At 33.4% G+C, this 18,656-nt stretch overlaps 1 protein-coding gene across 1 annotated transcript in view; it reads right to left on the bottom strand.

Annotated features, from left to right (window-relative positions):
* Window positions 1-14,579, bottom strand: part of sprt (PDZ domain-containing protein sprite) — a 68,948-nt gene extending 54,369 nt beyond the window's left edge. The window contains exon 1 of the mRNA XM_077444975.1: window positions 14,293-14,579. The gene's annotated coding sequence lies outside the window, so the exon portion shown is untranslated. The remainder of the gene's footprint in view (window positions 1-14,292) is intronic.
* Window positions 14,580-18,656: the final 4,077 nt, after the last annotated feature.

Below are 18,656 nucleotides of genomic sequence, written 5' to 3'. Positions count from 1 at the left end.
ACAAACTAGTTTATTCATGCTCATAGTATTTATCAGGCATAAGTAAATTCTCAATAATTTGTCCGATCCTCTATACATATATGCTTACACTAGGTTACAATTTTTTATATTAGCAGAACGGGAACGGCAACGATATAATGTGGTTTCCATAGGATTTCCCATTTGAAATACTTAAACATCTTAAAGATTTGAACAGCTTAAAATTTCATGCGACACCTGGTCTTTTTGAAGAAAGCTTTTGACTGTTAGCACTTAAACCAAAACCAATAGTTCATGTATGAACATACTTGTAAGTTCATGAACGAACCGGATTGAACACTTGGACTGTACTAAAATACTGTCTACAATAAAATATACATTTTATAAACAACGATCAATGTGGAAGTTAAAACATTTCACAGCGTTTGCAAATCACACGCTAAAATAATACACAAAGTAGGCAGTTATTTACAGTTTGTTTGTTTGTTATGATTAGCCGGGTTTATCTAAATACGTACGCTTTCGCAATAATTATGCCAAAAGAAATGATCATCTTGACGTTGATTTTTCCACGACACGACCCGTTCTGACACTCGTTTCGCATTTTCATCAATTACTTACTTACTCTGGGAAAAAAACGAATTAACAACAAGGGCTTGACACCACCATTTACAAATGAATAATGACATACACACAGCTCGTACAGTTATTATTGCGCTTTTGCATGACGTGTAGTATACGTACATACATATGTACATGCATATAAAAAAGTACATAGCTCACAAATCCACGTACAATTGTATGCATGTAAAAAATTCAAACATTCGCAGGTTGTTAACCCTAATTGTTTCGCGATAAACAAATTGCACAAAAGCGTCGCAAGAAGCGGCGAACGTTTGCTCGTCGAATTGTCATTAATGTGAATTTTATTGCGATCGAAAATTAATAACATGATAATTGATCTGACGAAAGTTTGTACGAGTTCTTATGAAAGTCTAATACTAGTTCCACGACACGTTCGGACAAATGCTGAATTAATTAAATATTTAATTTTCAACGTTTAGAACAAAGCCTAATTAAAAATGTAGCAGGATAAAAAAAACAAAAACATGCTGTATATTGTAATTTAATATATGTATGTATAAGCACAGTTGTAAGTTGCTATTTTATCATATTTGCAAGCATACTAATCGCGTGAACCCCCCTGTGTGACGGACAACATTTTTTTCACTGAATACAAAAGGTTCTTGTTTTTTTTTTGTATTATTATTTACGTATAGCGACTTCAATCACAATGGTTTGAAATTTGATATCGAACTTGTGTTTTAAATTCATTCCAAACACAAAAAGAAAATCAGTTTTTTACGTTCACAACTAATCATTTATGTATGTACATATGTATGTAGTTACTACTAGTATGTGACTAAAAGATTTTTACTGTAAGTCAAACATAGTGAAGTGTTTCGTGAAAGTTTTAGCTCCAGCGGTTTCTCATTGCCTTCTACATATGATATGAATGGATACTATATAAATATAATGAATATGTATATACATAGACGCAAATTGACCATAAAGGCGCAAACAGATAGAGCCGAACGTGAGGGAGTTCCAGCTGTGTGGAGTGGACAGTGGCGGCTTGTGAAAAATTACATATATTGGGAATTCACTAGTTCCAAATATTAACACAGAATAAAACAACTCTTTCACAGGCAAAGGCCATAAGTAAAATACAATGAGAGACACCTGAGGAATCGGAGATCTTCGGAACTAATCGCAAAAAATCTTTACTTTGGAGCGCTGATCCATATTGGCCTTTTTGCTATGGAACTATATCTATGTATTTCACCTGTCCAGAATATTCGAGTGTTCTCTTTCTCTTTCATTGGTTTTGTATGACATTTTTATTTTCGATGCATTAATATAAGGATTCAAATATTGTGAGTTTGCATTGCATTTTGCATTCAAAAACTATACGATTGACATATACATATTTAATTATCATATTCGTAATTAGCGGGGAAAATATATGTCAGAAAAATTACGTTTCAACGACTATACAAAACTAGATATGAAATTTCAGTTCAATAAACCAAAAGGTTTCTGAAAAAAACATAAAAAAACTTCGATTCTCTAGAGTAAAAGTACTGCTTCCGGTTCAGATAGAAATATTTAAAAAATATGAGGTTATAAAAATTATTATTTGTATTATATTTAAAAAAAATTCAGTCCGATTCAATTAGTGGTTTGGGAGATAATTGAATTCAAAAACTTAAAAAAAGAGGACACCTATAAGGCGAGGTACCATTTCCGGTCAACTTAAAAATTTGAAAAAAATTTACGTCGTGTCGATAAGAATTTCAGTAACCGATACTAAGTTTCAGTTCGATAGGACTAACGGTCTTAAAAATATCCCCAAAATACACACCCACACAGACACACACACAGACACACACACAGATACACACACACACACACACACACACACACACACACACACACACACACACACACACACACACATTTTTTTCTAAATCATGAAAACGTGATCAGTGATCGATTCTGAGTTCGAATCAGTCAAAATCTCGAGTTCGAATTTTCGCATGATCACAAAACTTCATCTATTGTTACTACGTACATAGATAAAGTAAAAAGGTGTAAATTAGTTAACCACGAAACAATTGACAAAAAAATGATACAAGTTTAACGAAAAAATGAAGACTTTTTGGCAATTTGTGGTAGAAAATTTTTGCAGTTTCTTATTGTTGAATAGTTTCAACTTTAATTATAATTAATTAAAATTATGAGTCCAGCGGAGGTCTACATTAAAAATCTTCAAGAAATTTTAATTTTTACAAAAAATATCAAACGTGGAGGTGGACATTCAGGTATTCACAAAAATTATATTTTTGGTAAAATTTTAATGAAATATATAAAAACATACATTTTTGAGTAATCAAAAAAGTATGTTACCTTTTTGAGTAAAGTAATTATCAATTAAAAATGTATCAATAAAGCTTTTAATTATACCACAATTGAGTCACAAGTTTGATCAAGTGTAACGGACTTTTGACAAGACTAAAAAAAAAATACTAGCAGTACATCAAAGTATACATAATTAAACAATATAAAACAATGATATTTTAATAGTTTTTTGGAAAATATTAAAATCAAGAACGTTTAGGCAAATCTGCAAACGGCATTACTGTGCGATGGAGTGATTAGTCTCACCGGTATCCATCACTGACAAATATTACGAAAAGATAGATTAAATCGTATCTAGAAAAAGAGTTGTAAATTTCATCCATTATATTTATAAGTCATCACAAAAAATTTTAAAGATAATTGTTCAATAAATTTCTACAGTTTGGCGAATGAGATAATTTGAAAAAACAACCCATTGATCAAAATAATAACGCCACAAGTCGAACGGCTATAAGTTTTATTCTTGAAGTGGTATAATTAATTGTAAGTATTGAAATTTCAATAGAGACATTCACATATTTGACATACAACTCAATCAACATCGATCATTTTAAAACAAAAACACACATAAATGAATCAGCACTAGATAAACATTTTTTTTTTGTTTTGATTGAACGAGTCAAATTTAAATAAACTTTTTACCTATGTAACACTTAGCTCTTGAAAACGATCCAATCAACAACACACACTTGAAAACGAATCAATTGAATGCAACACACCGACGACGGGAATGTGAATCCAAAACCCACCGAATACACTTCGCGGTCGCATCGAGGCATCTCCCCCTTTGTACGGCCGGGAATAATAACTATAAAATGAAAAAATAAAATAAAAAAAAGTACAAAGTACAATTTTACACGTCGCTGATTTTCCCATCATTATACACGGTGTTTCCGAGTCGAGACCGGACACATACCGACACATAATGTGCATACACACGAGCTCTATATATCCACACCCACGCACATGTGCACAGAAAATGCAACTCCGATAGGGACTGTCGTCATCGAAGCACCGCGCCGAGGAGAAGGACCGGTCATCCAGAGTCTTATTAACCTTTACGTTTTGACCGCAACCCGATAACGACTATTTATTATTTATTTATACTCCTTATCGCCGAGAACTGTCCGCGTACCATTCGCTTACTTAGCGTTGGAGAACCTTCAATTAGAATTACAAACTATAAATACCTAAGCAATACTTCTGGGTGTATCGAAATTTGGTATGTGTCATATGATTGCTTATCGCGTTGAAAATTAATTGTTTCACTCGTTACAATGCACTATAGCGATACGCCTGGGATATTTTAAATTACTATGACACATACCTATTGCTTATAGTCGTTGACGTTAATGAGACTCGTCATTTACATTGACAGTTAATTTTGGGGTTATAGAAAGACATATATGCTACAACGATAAGTACATATGAATGTATGTATATGTATGTTCAATCGATCATTATGATAAGAACACACTCAAAAGCTCGGCACAGGACGCGTGCGTGGCCTTCAACGGTGAGAGGTGTATCTTCGTGTCGCTGTCAATTCGTACGATCTTATTATTTCAACGAGTTCTTCTACATTTCTTCAAATATGGGAATCACTGTTAAGGTTTGAACGCACTAGGCTGGCTCTATACTGCAGCGGAGCGACCAAGTATTTTTTATGACATTGTATGAGATAGAAGGCAATAAGTTGCCTTTTGTATTAACTCTAACGTGCCGCGCAGTTTCGCTGCACTGCTGCCTAGTGCGGTCGGACCTTTATCACCAGTACATTTCAATGTCAATACAAGAATAAAATATCACCGAAAACACTCCAGGGGGTGGGTTTTGGCCTGGGTCACTATAGAATCGTTTTTTTACATGTGCAAAACTATCTAAGAAAAAGACGTACCGCATACCACTGTGTTCCTGCGCCTTTATGGTAAAAACACACTAAAAAGTGCAGCACGGGAAGGGTGTGTGGCTAGCAGCGGTGAGAGGCGTATCATAAATACGTATACATAAAGGCGTATTATAAATACGTACGATCTAATTGTTTCAACGAGTTTATCCTACATTTATTAAAATATGGGAATCACCGTTATCGATCACTATCAATACAAGGATAAAATATCACCTAAAACAATCCAGGAGGTGATGAAGGGACGGGATGGTACAGATTTGGGAAAACTTTGAAAGGTAATGAAAAATCACATTTCGGTCAATTTCCAATTGAAAATCGAGAAAGAAAAAATATAAAATCCATAAAAAGTTGTACGTATTGTATATATAAATATTATTCACATTAATCTATTTATTTAATTTCATTCAATTATCTAATATAATTTTTTTTATAATAATTAAATTTAGACCCTTTTTTAATTTAATTTAATAATTTAATTTAGACCCTTTTTTAATTCTAAATGTTGCTGCATCATTTTATATCGGCACAATGCGTTGCGCATAAATATTATGTATCAAACAGCAACTAGGTACAAGATTTGCTAATGAACGGTCTGCGAGCCATATAAAAAGAGCCTCCAGTAAAATATTGTTCAATTTAATAGTCGTTAAAAGCAATAAAAATTAATTGAAAACAATGCTCGTCGGCGTACCATTTTGAGAATAGTAATTTTGACTCGTCCGCGAAGAAACGGGTTGTCGACCAATGTCATGCCCTAATCACGATGAACACGTACGTAGTAACATCACAACCGGTTCGGGTTCAATTTAGAAATTTAATTATAAAACTAACTTCAATTAAAATAGTATAAAACACACGTACAACGTACACTCTACAGTCTACAGTAATCGAAATTTTCATTTTACCTACCTATACCCAACCATAACTATGTATGTACATCTAGTATTTAATTCAAACCTAGCAAGACTAAAAGGTTCGTCGATGAAAGAAAATTGGCGAATCGAAGGAGCGCTCTCTGGCATAAAAAAAAATCTAGTATACTCCGGTCTACGATGTCTTGAGATAACTACTTGAATAAAGTGGAAGCTTATTTTGATTAATTAAGAAGTAAACATATAATATACCTCTTGGCAAAACTTATTAGGAATGGCGGGCACAACCGTTAAGTCTATCATCAAGTTTGCGTGATACGACAGACCGGATCAAGTATACTTGAAGATGTGTGGCTGTCAATTTTCATGAAAAGTGCACACACTTCAAGCGTCATGCAAACTTCAACGCATGTGCGGGTGCATCATGCATTTTTCATAAGTTTAATCCGAGTTCATGTCAAAAACAGACATGTCACAGAAGCGAATAAACTATCACGAAGTGCTCGAAGAGTTTATGATGACACATCGGAATGAAACCATACCATAATATTATATTGATATTATAATATTATATGGATATTATATTTATAGCGGTATTCGGATTTGTATCCGAATACCGCTGTAGCTCTGTGATTTTTACTAACACTCCCTGTTTCTGTAGCTAGTGGGGAAAGAAGTTTTTCCCAAATTAAAATTGATAAAATTAAGAAATTCAATAAGTCAAACAAAACTTATAAATCTGACATTCATTTCTATTGAATATACATTAGCTGCCACTCTTGACTACACACCCCTAATTACCAAATTTGTTAAAGTTAAAGTTAGAATCGTTGAACTGTAGTAGATTGTTGTAGTTAATAGTTGATATCATTATTTTAAAGTAGTTTATATTTTCAAAAACAGAATTCGTACAATTTTGTGCAGTTTTATAAAATCACAATCGAAGGTTAGAAACAACATTTTGGGGGCAGCATTTCGAAGACTTGCATCATACTGAGAAAATCTACCGAACATTTCAAATTTCGTACTTGTGTTAAGATTTCGGATAAAAGCAGCCTCAAAATCGTTGAAAGAAAGCTTTTAACACCAACCTTTTCATTATCACAATATTCAAAAGCGTACGCCGGTATCTTTATGTCACACGAGTTTGTTGACCTTTATAATGCAAGATTCGAAATGGGCACTTCGAAGATGTCCAAACGCTAACCTGTCAGCTGCGAGCCCATCACACCCAAACACAAATATACAACAAATACATACATACATATGTATGTACAAACATCCAATCGTTTTCGTAGCCGAAGATCTAATCTTCACGTACGAAACAAGTGTAGTCGTACGAGAGAAGAACGACAACAAAAAAGCCGAATTCTTCATACGCGATGATATTGTTGAGGTCTTCGATGCCGAACGCCGCGGTAACGCCGGGTGATTAAGTCGTTAGTGTATGACTGTATGTAATACAGAACGAAAAAATGAAAAATAAAAAAAAGGCACAAATGTAAAAATCGTAGAGTTCCGGGGAGTTTATGAATCATGATCTTCGAAGCGTAAACTTCAAGGCTCGCGGCGAGCGAGGACGCATACTGAAAGATCGACTCTTAGAAAGACATATTCAGCGTTTCGTTTCGTGTTGATTATACATAATAGACAACATGAACGAGCTCGATGAAGAAATTAAACTTCGTGCCATTCACGTTGATGGATTACATTGTCAGTGTCACACGTCAACTCGTGAAAGTCCCTCTGGCTGTTCTTCAACTACGAGTATGCATATAAGAACGCTTCTTTGATATTGCGAGAGGGAACACTAAATGAAAACAATCTAAATAAATATTTAAGTATAATAGTATGCGTATTCGACACACATTTTGCATTAATTAAATAATTAATAAAAGTCAAACTTTGCTAATTCGATCGATTGAAAGAGGTAAAATCGCGTGTCAAAGTAGTCCCCGTTATATTGAACAAAATTCAAAATTCCACACTTTCGAAATGTGATACTTAAAACGGTAGCAGAATCTTTTTATACGTTTTTGTAATTCTAGCATTTTAATGCGTTCAAATGAGGAAATGATCCGTATGCTAGATTTTTTCTAAAACAAAAGAGAATAGATATATGCTTGCATTGATTGTATTTTACTATTCTAGCAAATACTTAAAATCATCACACAAATAACACAAGAGAAAACTGCCACTTCTGGTTGAAAGACCTTCACTGAATTAAATTCGTTAATTGATATTAAGCTGAAACTTTCGAAAGATTTCGGAGAAAAACATAAAAAACTCAATTCTCTAGAGTAAAAGTACTACTTTCGGTTGAGTTAAAAATATTTAAAAAAAAAAATACAAGTGTATGCAATTCATCACACCTACTACATGTAAAAAGATTAAACCCATCTGTTGAGCGGTTCAGCATTAAATTATGTCCTGAACCGTCCAGGAGATTATTTAATGCAGATACTTACATATATATACAAAAGAGGAGCTTATATATGTACATATGTACATACAAGGAGAGGTAGCACTTCTGGCCAAAGAAAAAAATTAAAAAATAACGATAAAAATTTCAGTAACTGATACTACGTTTAACCAGCAGTACAGATCGGTGGCCGGGTTGATGCTAACCATCGAGAGATTTCCGGGTTCAAGCCCTGGGTAATTTATTATTTATGAGTATTTATGCAGTGCTGCTTGTCAGACTTAGATATTTGGAAGTTCAAGTCGATCGTTTCCTACCAGAGTTTGCCAATTTAATCTGATCTTATTGTTGAAACGGTTCCTCATCAAATTGACAAAACCAACCATCCTACCTATTATTTGTCACCACTATCGGAATATGATTTCAAATCATTCATAACGTATAAATTTATATACATATGTACAAGTTTAATACCACGATCCCCCACCATGGTAAAATTATTTATTTATTTATTTATGGTTAGTTTTGGACCATTGTGGCATTACAGGAAGAACCTAATGCGCTACAATAGCCTACATAAAATATAAATAAAATAAAAAAGTAGCAATCTGGTACAATTGACGGTGTTCGAATTAACTCCAAAATACACAGACACACACACACACATTTTTAGAAACGATTCTGAATTGAAATCAGTGAAAATAACAATGTCGAATTTCTACATGATCATAAAACTTCAACTATTGTTACTATGTACATTGCATTCATTGAATATTCAACTCTAACAAATTACTCATGAAATAAAAAATAAATAAAATTTTGTTTTGTTCCGACATTTTAAAAAATTCAAACGTTATATGATTTTCTTTCGATATTCATGTAGTGATCGAAAAATTTCTGCGCTAATCAAGAATAATATCAAATACATAATATTAAATTTTACGCACATATCAGTTTATTACATGATAGATGTATCGAATTACACATCGGTTCAAATTAGCATAGTTCCACCTGTGTTGGAATCGCACGCGGAAACAAATTAGACGGTCTTTCTGCGGGTAGAATTTGAAGGTCGCTGGAAAATTACACATACATACATACATACAAGCGCATCTTCCAAACTAAATCGTCTAATGAGACATAAATTCAAATTAAAAGTTTCGAAATGTCGTCTCAACGCCACGATTTCCATGCGAGAGATATTCACGAAAAGCTACGGCACACATTATCCACCTTTAAATTATGATGATTGCGCCATTCGTATACTGAACACGGGCAAATAATGTGTCCACTTCAAGTTGTTCCGACTTCTAGTAAAAGAGCGGTATATTAGCACTAATACTCCATGCTCTTATCAGATGTCTTGCGTTGAAAGAAATACACGGACACAATTAAAGAATCGAACGTGTTCTGAATAGGTATGCATACATAAATACATACACACATTGCACAACTATGTACACAAGTAGCATATGCATTGATAAGCAAATTTAATGCTACAATTTACAAGTGGATTTTTCAGCGAACTTTTATAAACCAGAGGAACTTAAGGTTATCTTTACTAGGTAGGTAGAATGCAGTGCGATGCACTTTACCCAAGGTAGAATGCAGGTGATGCACTTTACCCAAGTTGGCTGCTTGGATTGCGAGTGCGTAGAAAGAAATTTTCACACAAATACATGAACTTATGGAAGTAGATCAAAATTCAATGAAACTTCCCAAATACGACATACATATGTGGTTTAGCTTAAACTAAGCGAAATTTTAAAATATGTTATTAAAATTCATGTACTTTCGATTAATGCTTGAAGATCTGACTTTGAATATTGGGTGCCACTTTAGTATGCGGTCTACCTTCACATATCTACTTTAGCATGCGATCTACCTTCGCGTTTTTACTTTAATATGCGGTCTCACTGTTTCAGTTCTCGCGTGTGACAGTGAGACTAAATAATACCGACCCTACAGGTCGTTGATACGATACAAATAAAAAAAATCTAATTCAGAAACTTAAAAAAAAGAGGACACCTATAAGGGGAGGTACCATTTCCGGTCAACTTAAAATTTTGAAAAAAATTTGCGTAGTGTCGATAAGAATTTTAGTAACCGATACTAAGTTTCGGTTCGATAGGACTAACGGTGTTGAAAAAATCCCCAAAATACACAGACACACACACATTTTTTCTAGATCATGAAAACGTGATCAGTAATGAGTTCGAATCCGTCAAAATCTCGAGTTCGAATTTTCGCATGATCACAAAACTTCATCTATTGTTACTACGTACATAGATAAAGTAAAAAATAGTCGACAGCGATTCAAAGGTAGATCGCATGCTAAGGTAGACCGCATACTAAAGTAGCACCGAATATTGTATACATGCCACTCTGTCTGAAGAAAAAGATCTTCGATCAATGCGTTTTGCCTGTGATGACGCATGGATGTGAAATTTGGACATTGAACGCTAAGATGCTACACAAAGTCCAATGCACTTAAAGAAATATGAAACGCTGTATGCTCGGTTAACGAGGAAAAAAGGGAGCGGAATACATGAGTGAGAAGTATGACAAGGGTAATGGACATAGTAGATAGAATAAAGAGATTGAAATGGCAATGGGTGGGCCACGTGGCTAAAGGAATGGACGAAAGGCGGACAAAAGAAGTGCTAGAATTGTACCTGATAGAATGCAAAAGGGTAAAAGGAAGACCGCAGGGAAGATGGGTAGACGAAATTAGGAAAATGTGTGGGGAGAGATGGATGAAAGTTGCGCAAAACAGAGGCGAGTGGAAGCGTGTTGGGGAGGCCTTCATCCAGCGGTAGACGATAAGCGGCTGTAGATAATGATGATGATGATAAACAACGTATCTATGTTACAGTTCAAGTGTTCACTCCGGTTCGTTCATGAACATACTATTTTGTTCATACACGAGCTATTGACTTTAGTTTAGTGCTAATACCGGGGTGATTCGATGCGAGTAGCTTGAACCAAGTAACTTTGACGTTACTCGCAACGTGACAACAGGAGATCCAACCGTTTTTGAACGCTGACAACCGACCCAAGTAATGTTGAGCGCGGTTCAATTTTACTTAGTCCAAGCTACTCGCATCATGTCAATCCGGTATAACAATCAAAAGCTATATTCAAATAAACTCACCAGGTCTCGCATGAAACTTTTAGCTGTCAAAGCTTTTGAGATGTCAAAACTTTTGAGCTGTCAAAACCTTTGAAATGTCAAAACGCCAAGAATTTAAAAGGAAAATCCTATGGAAACCACACTACAACGTTGTTAGTAATTCAGAAGAAGGGATGAATATTTGACGTTGTTACTTTTCTTAGAACTACTAAATTAAATGGTCTATCTGAATTTTCCAATTACCCAAATCTTTTATATATACATGTATGTTGCAGTCCGAGGGTTCACTCCAGCTCGTTCATGAACATACTAGTTTGTCCATTCATGAACTAAGGTTTAAGTTGAAGTGCCAACAGTAAAAACTTCCAGCAGGTGTGGCATGTAATATTTGAACTGTCAAAACGCTTAAAAAAGCATTCAAAATGGAAAAAACATTAAAAAGTTTTTACAATTCCCGTTTCCGTTCGTTTTTAAAATATTGCAACCCAGGGTAAGCATACATATGTATATATATATACATAGAGGATGGGACAAACGATTGAGAATACTTAAACTTATGCCTAATAGTTTGTGCTGAACAACCTACATAGTTCGCTTGTCAATTTGTTCTTTTGTATACACTACAACTGGCCAGTTTGGTTCGTGTATGAACAAACTAGTAAGTTCATAAACGAACGAAACATACACTCGGCCCGTAACATATACATATGTAATTATATTTAATTTGAGCCATTTTAATTAATAAATGTTTGATTCCCAAATGAAAGATATATGTAATACATAGATATATACGCGTTCTTTTGTTATATGTAATACTAAAAATATTTCACAATAAATTTCAAACAAGGGGGACGCCGATAAATCGGTGCTATTGAACTTTTATATAGGTGGGTAATTTATACAAATATTTTTAGGGATTGCATTGGCCGTGTGTATTTCGTAATAGAAATAAAAGGCTCTGCATTTGACCCATATGCAGTGTGAAAGCAGGTGATTACATCGAACAAACGAAATAAAAATAATAAACAGGGTGGGTCGAATCCGGTTTATATCAAACAAAAGGAAACTGGCACTGGTAGCCGTTGATGTCAACTGTAATGCCGAAAATCTTCCCCCCTCGTGTTTAACGTATAATAAATACACTCAAAAGTAATGTTACATCGAACTCGATAAGGGGGAGGGGAGGGGGGACTTTGACGAAAATACTACTTGTAAAATAAGTCGGGACAGTTGTGAACACAATGGACATTCAAATTTAATTCAAGCGGTGAAATGTTGAGGACAGCTGGAGCACAACAGAAGTGGGTTCGTTAAATGCCAAATAAAGGTACAAGAGGGGTGGTTGGTTCCCTTTTATGATGCGGAGATACAAAACCATCCCCTCTAATTTTATTAATGACGCCAACGGAATTCGTGTATAGGTGCTTCGAAAAAAAGTTGACTCCCGAGGACTTTTTAATTTGTACATAAATACAACATATAAAACCATTTAGCGCCACAATACAAACACGCGTGTCTTTTTTGCTGCCAAAGTCAATTAATTCGAGCGTACATCTTCGGAGATAGCATCCACTCCAAAAAAAGTGCTATGCATATCAATCATCGTCGTGAAGTATAGTCGAGGCTCTTAGATTATCATCACGATCGTGGTCTTCTAGCATGTACCTATTATACCTACTCAATGTAGTGCGTTAACCTTTTCTCATTGTTTACTGTTCAAAATCGCAATGACGTAGACTGCAGGGAAAAAGGGGTTAACTGAAGCATACGTTTTTGTACAAAATATGATATAAATCTATAAAAAATATGTGTTTATACATTTCTTTATCGCTTGACTAGTCGAAGACTAGTTAGGAAAATTAGTGGACGATATTAGAAATATGTGAGAGTTGCGCTAAACGGAGACGAATGGAAGCGTGTTGGAGAGGCCTTCATCCAACAGTGGTAGCTGAATGATTGTAAATGTCGACGACGATGATGTACATATAAGGAAATAATTTCAATAAATTCCATGATAAGGCTAAGCATTTAGTCGAGTAGTAGGCGGTTTCGGAACTTATTTAGACCTTTTTAGGTATAAATCATAAAAAAATCTAATTGAGTATACCTCTATAAGAATATAAATGGTTACATTTAGGTAGAACTTTTCTTCGCTTAAATTAGAAGTCTAGACTGCTATCCAGGTTGAATACCCTTTTTTTTAAATATACCTATACAAATACTGATTCCACTTTTAAAGCAACGAAGTATTTGAATTCCAATTTTGATATAGTATTCGAATTAAGTTTTTGTGATTAAATTTTTATTTTTAATAATTAAATATTGGGTATTAGGAAATTTGGGCTAAATTAAATATTGGATATTTGCATAAGTTTATGCTCGATTTTCATACGTTTCTTAATAGTAAACGGGCATGAACTTATGCAAAAATCTATAATATTATTGCTAAACAAGGTTGCTGTATTAGTTTTTCAATTTTTTAAACGCAATTGATTAAATTGTACATAAATAATATATTTTTAATACACAAAATATTTTACTATGCAGAGCTGAGTACTTTTAAATCGACATTGTGTAAAATGTCTGGTTGAATGATTTTAATCAGTTTTTTATACAGCTTTAGATATTTTTATTGTGAATTTTCAACATTACAATCAGTGATAAAAATATGCACCAAATTACAACAAAAAATTTAAAATAACATATAATGCAATAATAAACTAACGTTTCCTGTCGGCGGAAAACCATCAATATAAAAGTATTGTGTCAAAACATTGCGTAGGTATAAAAATACATACGTTGAAAAAAATTTAAACTACCCAACTACATATATACAAAGGAAAATTTCATACAAATACTTTCAGCAAACATTTAATATGTAACTAAGGTACCGATTTAGTTTATTGTGAATGCTGTTGTTGAATATATGAAAAAAATTTCATGTATAATAGAATAAATAATAATAAATGTAGCACAATTTGTCATGACTAATTACCTTCAATTTGTTATCTGGCGATGTTGTTGTTATTGTGTCCAATAAATTCACTTTTGAACTTTTGGTAATGACCAACACGTAAATGACCACACACTCCAAGCACAAATAACACGATCGCACCCACACGCACTGCACAATCGAACAGTTGTATTTTTTTTATTATTTTTTTAAGCATTCAATTGTTTCAACGATTCATATTTTTTTGATTGAAGTTTTCGCGGTAGTGTTTACCGTGGGAAAAATGTGAGCGAAGCACGTGCGACCGACGAGAGTAGCCCGTTAGAACTGACGGGCAATCGAGGGCTACTCTTGATCCCCACCCAAGTCTGTCGGACAACTTTCCCGGATCCCATCCCTTATATCAGGTGTGCTCAACCACTTTTTTTAAGCATATTATGAAAACAATACGTACATACATATCTATATAAATCCAGTGCCAGCTAGTGAAATACATACGTAATATTTTTATGAAAAATTATAATATAATTTTGAATAATGATAAATAATTTACATAGTGTTAGTATTAGTATTATTATTATGACTATCCGTATGTATATATGTATTATATTCATGCATGAGCGTGCTGTGCTGGTCTGCTGGGAAAATGTGAATTTCCCGACGGGGCTGTAGACCAGATAAGATAAATTATGAAATTAATTTTGCACTTCACATAAATTTTTTCATTATGATATTTTAGCCGCATTTTCTATATATGTATATATACATATATATTTTATCTGATCTTTGAATTAAATAGTGTTTCTCAAAACAAATTGTGCAAAATCGCTAGATTCTATGTAATCCGTATTGAATATGTTCTTTCTAATTTATGTAGAAATATCTCCAATTTAACCTAAAATTATTTTGACATTTTTAAGTAAGTATACTACGGGTCTACGTGACGAGCCAGAATGTTAAATTACAGAAAACACAAATGTCGGAAGGCAAAGATCGAAAATCGAAAGATTCTGCGCGTGCACATTAATACGGGAGGAAAAACCTGTTCCTCTTGTTCCTGTTGTATCCTGCTCGCGCAAATTAAGTGAGTATGTACCGTTTACCATGCACCTTTTTTTATCTTTGGACTTAAGATCTTTCGATTTTCGATCTTTGCCTTCCGCTATTTGCGTTTTCTGTAATTTAACATTCTGGCTCGTCAGGGAGACCGGTATACTACATATAATATGTCTTATTTTGATTTTGATTTTTAAATGCTTTTTATTATTACGAAATTATGTTCACAATACATCTTATATCTATTTTAATAGCTACTGATCTACTGATCATTTTCTATTTTACAATTTAATTTAATTTGGTTAGTAATCATAGTATTATATTATTCTAATGTTAATGTACAGCATAATAGGAAAAAGAGTTCAAAAACCTTTTTACAATTATATGTCATATTTGACACTTTTTATTCAGTACGAAATGCGCCGCAGTTGCAAGATTTTTTTTTAATACTTGTATTTTTCACAATACACTTATTCTTGTCTGAAAACATCACCACGCAAGATAATGCAAACTTAAATACTATACAAAGACATTAATTAATCATTAATTAAACTGACAATATATATACACCTTAAAACTTATTTTCAGAAAAATGTACCTTTTTATTACTAAAAGTTTTCCTTCCCCCTCCTCCTTCTCTAATTAGAAGAAATCTAAATGCCTTTTAAGAATTTTCAATCAAAACATTTTCAAAACTAGAACCATTTTAGAACATAGACCATTATGTACCAGAATTTTATCAAAGCTGTCATATGTCAAATTTCATATTATTTTATGACTTGTGTTTATTTTTTATGTTCATAGTCAGTTCGGCAAAATGTCTAGATAAGCCACGTTTATTAATTGTGCATTTCTTTTGTGTTTATTAACAATCAATGAACGTGACTTATCTATACATTTTGCCGAACTGACTACCAACATAAAAAATAAACACAAGTCATAAATAATATGAAATTTGACATATGAAAACTTTTTTTAAAATTCTGGTACATCACACTTTTATTGAGAACTAGTCTATTACATTCCTTTATCACGACTTCTCCAACTTTAAAATGTTAATTAAATATGTGTACATATATGTAGTATATTTTATTACTCTTGGTATTTTTTATTTCTAAGTCAAAAATGTTCTATGTTCTAGTTTTGAAAATGTTTTGATTGAAAATTCTTAAAAGGCATTTAGATTTCTTCTAATTAGAGAAGGAGGAGGGGGAAGGAAAACCGTGAATGAAAAAACTTTTTTTGTGACCAATAAATGTGATCAAAATAATTGAATGAATTATATTTTATTTGAATTATCAAGGCTTTCCCAAAAGCTGTACGTATACGCTGCTCTACATCTATCAATAAACACTTTTATTGAAAACTAGTCTATTACATTTCTTTATCACGACTTCTCCAACTTTAAAATGTTAATCAAATATATGTGTATATGTAGTATATTTTATTACTCTTGGTATATTTTATTGCTAAGCCAACATCAGTATTTCTACAAGCTTATAATCAATTTAAAATCTAGCGCCGTGTAGCTGTGTTAAGCGCCTTGTAAGCAAACAAAGATCGGCATCGAATTGCACTCATTTGTTTATTTATTATATTTTTTCCAAGAACATTTTCGACAAGTCGACCTCGATCTAAAGAGTCAAGTGTGCGCGAAACTGGACCACATCAAGGCGTACGTGATAATGAATGTGTACACATTTCGCGGACACTTTTTGCACGCTCTGCACTTCACGTGAACGTAAACGTGTACGGATAATTCGATATCGACATGCGTGACCGATTAGTCCCGTCAATGTTTCGAAGAATCAGATTTGTATTAAATTTTGATGTAACGAATCGCGAATACTAGCCGTTCACTCATAGCGATGTGATATTTTTTATCAAACATGAGAGCTAATGCGAAGTAGTATCAATCTTACAATGTCAGGCGTTAAATAGTTTGCCCTGATTTGAACGAATTTGGTCAAACCTACACAGACTGCCTGTTTTATTGACGATAACGACCGAATTAATGTTTTATCAATCGGCCAGCACCTATACTGATCGTTAATCTGGCCAATTAGTACTGGAAAGCACGGTGTTAGCTGTAGAGGGTGTATTTTATTTACACGTAGATATACATACATATGTATATGTTATTATTTATTTATTAATCGTTTTGGACCATTGTGGCATTACAGGAAGAACCTAATGCGCCACAATGGCCTACATTTGATAAAGGTATAAAAACAAGTAAAATATAATATATGTACATACATAGGTATGTAAATTGAAACTGTAAACCAGATGGAGACTTTTTCGAGGGGAAGAAATACACTCATTTTATTAGTACGTATTGTGAGATAAAATACACCATCAGATGATACATATGATTCTTTAAAAAAATCGGAAAAAATATATATTTTTGACTTTTGAAATTCGGCAGATAATTTATTAAAAGTATTTTAAAGCAATAAAAAAATCAAAACCAATAGAAAAAAACGTCTGACTTTTGAATTCAATTCTTACTTTGAGCACAGCAATATTATATTTTGAGTTAAAGACTGCAAAAGCAGAAAAACTGTAAAAATTGCGTATTTTTTAAGCGTTCATATTTCATAAACAAAATCAAACCAACCAAAATCATTATCATATTCAAATTCAATGGGTCAAACTTAGTAAATATTGTTTGTTTTTTTGTTGCTCAGTGTAATCAATTGATGGGTTGAGTCTAACTTTGTAGATGTTTTTGGCAAAGCAGATCAGTATCGCCATGGTATTTTTCTAAATTGAAGTAAAAAACGCAATGATTGATAGTAGTGGTAGAAAAAGTTTATTTGTCCTCATCCCAGATAGCCAGCTTTGAATTTACTGAATTGTATACGATGATAAATAAAATTTCAATATGTATTTATAGCCATGGTATACCAGTTGTTGAATATTGGAGAGGTTATATATGTATTGAATAGGCTCAATAAGTACAAGTATATGTGAAGTGAGTTCAGCATAGCTGGTTGAATTGAACTCCACTGAGCTGCAGAATATGTAAACCGATGAATGGCCAAGTTAAAACTGAGAAGTAAGTCTGTTCTGATATTTAAAACTTTGAGTTGGTTATCGAAGGGGTCAGTAGCGTAGCGTAAATTTCAGCCTCTCCCCCCCCCCCCTATATACATATCCTTACAGCAGAATAGCTTTGTTTTATTTTTTTAATATTAAATAAATATGGTAAATGGATTATTGCGCAAATCGGAATCGTTGCCACAAAAAACGCCAATACTGGCACTCGAGTTCTCGTTAGTACAATATTTTGTAAAAAATATCGATTGATGTTTTTTGGTGCCAGATATTCGTGATCAAGATTTTGG

Source organism: Arctopsyche grandis, chromosome 13 (genome assembly GCF_051622035.1).
Source record: "Arctopsyche grandis isolate Sample6627 chromosome 13, ASM5162203v2, whole genome shotgun sequence".
Taxonomy (NCBI): Eukaryota; Metazoa; Arthropoda; class Insecta; order Trichoptera; family Hydropsychidae; genus Arctopsyche; species Arctopsyche grandis.
This window is presented reverse-complemented; position numbering and strand designations above follow the sequence as displayed.